The sequence below is a fragment of the Pteropus vampyrus genome, unplaced genomic scaffold (assembly GCF_000151845.1).
Source record: "Pteropus vampyrus isolate Shadow unplaced genomic scaffold, Pvam_2.0 Scaffold23, whole genome shotgun sequence".
Taxonomy (NCBI): domain Eukaryota; kingdom Metazoa; phylum Chordata; class Mammalia; order Chiroptera; family Pteropodidae; genus Pteropus; species Pteropus vampyrus.
Genome location: NW_011888804.1, coordinates 470,494 through 472,834, shown reverse-complemented (window position 1 = coordinate 472,834; position 2,341 = coordinate 470,494). Strand labels below are relative to the sequence as shown.

Genomic DNA, 2,341 nt, shown 5'->3' with positions numbered 1-2,341 from the left:
AAGTCCCCCGGGCCCCTGCTAGGGGATTTGGTCTCCGGGGTCCAGGCCCCGGGGGCCCCACACTGAGCGTTTGTCCCCATCTTGCTTCCTCAGCCAAGCGTCACTCCCCACGGGAAAACCGAGCGTCCCGCAGGAGGCACAGGTCCCTGGGCGCGTGTGGCCCACTGGCCGGCCTTGGCCCCTCTGTCCTGAGAAGCAGCCCGCTGAGCAGGATACATGTGCACACCAACCCCACGCCGCACTGAGACCCACGGACCTGGGCTCTCCTGCCCTCTGTCCCTCGCTGGCGGCGTGACTGGCGTGTCTCTCCACTCCCTAAGCCTCGGCTTCTGCGTCTGTGAAACGGGGCGACCGTCTCAACCTCGTGAGGTTGCTCTGGAGATGAGACCGACTGTCCAGTGGAACTTTCTGGGTGGATGGGCTCTATGCCTGCGCCGTCCGGTTCGGCCACCGCCAGCCCCCCGTGGCTACTAAGTACCTGAGATGTGACTAGTGTGACTGGGAAATGCAGTTATGAATTTTCTTTCACTTTACTTTAAAATTAAAGAGGCGTGTGGGGTTCGTGATGACCATCCCGGACAGAGCTGCTCTGCGGACACGGAGAAGGGAAGATAGGACGCACGGCCCTGGCCTGGCCCCGACCCCTGGGTCCTCCACGCCTTCTTTTCCCTACTTGCCCCGCAGCGTCCGGGCGGTGGGGCAGCCCAGCCCCCGAGGCCCCTTCTAAAAGGACAGAGGGCAGCTGGGCGGGCTCTCGGGGGACAGGACCGACTCCGGCTGCGGGACGGGTTTGGTGGACTCCATGACAACGTGGGTCCCTGAACCGCTGACCTCTCTTCCTGCCCCCACCAGCTCGGAACCCCGTTCTAGAACCCCAGATCCTGCCGTTTCCCCCAGCAACTCCTGAGGCCATCCCTGGCATGTCTGAGCAGGAGCCACGGGATGGAGCCAGACCCTCCCCCGCTTCCCGAAGCAGCAGCGGGGACCCTGTGTGACGTGCCGTGCGGAGGGTCTCTGGGCCCCCGCCGGGCTGTGTGGCCGGAGCCGAGACCTTCCTGTTTGCAGGAACCTGCCCCCAGGCCCCACGCCCAGTTTGCACTGCAATCCAGACCTGGTTCCTGTCTGAACGTCTCACTTCGCAGATGCAGAAACCCAGGCTCGGCAAGGCAGACGCAGAGCTGGGGCTCAAGCCCAGGCCCCCAAGTCCCAGCCCAGCCTGCACGGGCCTCCTGAGAGGCAACTCTGGGACAGACCCAGGTCTGAGAGGGGCAGCTGCTTACTCCTAGGAGCTGTGTGGCTTCAAAGCCCCAACAGGCAGGAACCGAATGCTGGCCAAGCCATCCCACCCCAACCCGTCCAAGAAAAGGAGAAGTGACCTCCGGGGCGTGGCAGCTGGGGACTCCAGAAATCTCTAAACATGACCACAGAGAACCACAACGTCCATTACTGTGCACAAGGGCAGGTGCGGACCACCTCTAGCTGGCCACGCCCCCAACCCGCAAAGCCTCTCCTTAGCTTCCCGCATGCTCCCCGTCTCCCTCCCCAGAACGAGCAGAGGGAACCCCTTCAAACCTACAGGATGTCCCGCCCTGGCTCACAGCCCCAAAGTAGCCTGGTCCCACCCCGCTCGGCGCGAAGGCCTGGAGGCCCCGCCCTGCCTGCCTCGGGAGGCTGTACCTGTGTCCCCTGCTGCCCAGAGCGGGGTCCCCCTCCTGCAGCCTCTGCTCTGGCGTCTCTCACGGAGCCTCCTCCTACCGCCTTCGTGTAAAACCCGACCCGGGCCCCGGGCCTCCCCGACCCTTGCTCGTCTGCTTCGTGGCCCTGATCCTCATCCAAGTACACGATGTACTTTTCTTCCTCTTTCTTCATTTTTTTAAGTTGTGACCTATGATGATGCGACAGCAAACGGACCATCGTGATCGTTTTCGAGCGTGCAGTTCGGTGGCATCGAGCACGTTCGCATCGCTGCGTCGCTGACGCCGCCATCCACCTCCAGAACTTTCTCATGAAAACTGACACCCTGCCCCGCCCCCCCGAAACGCTGACTCCCCAGCCCCTGGCACCCACCATTCTGCTTTCTGTCTCTGTGAATTTGACGATTCGGGGCACCTCATCTAAGTGGAATCCCACAGTATCCGTCCTTTTGTTTCTGGCTTATTCTGCTCAGCCTTCCGGGTTCATCCGTGGTGTAGCACGCTCTCTTTTTTAAAAGTGTCCCTCCCATGGGAATGGGGGCTCCCTGAGGGTGGTGATCTGGGCTGGCGGTATTCACGGTGGCACCTCAGGGCCTGAAAGAGCACCTGGCATCCAGCAGGCACTGAATGAATCTCTTGAATGAGTG

The 2,341-nt window shown here is 62.2% G+C and overlaps 1 protein-coding gene across 1 annotated transcript in view; it reads right to left on the bottom strand.

Moving 5' to 3' along the window:
• Positions 1-1,867, bottom strand: part of PITPNM2 (phosphatidylinositol transfer protein membrane associated 2) — a 76,677-nt gene extending 74,810 nt beyond the window's left edge. Inside the window, exon 1 of the mRNA XM_023528143.1 lies at positions 1,678-1,867. The gene's annotated coding sequence lies outside the window, so the exon portion shown is untranslated. The remainder of the gene's footprint in view (positions 1-1,677) is intronic.
• Positions 1,868-2,341: the final 474 nt, after the last annotated feature.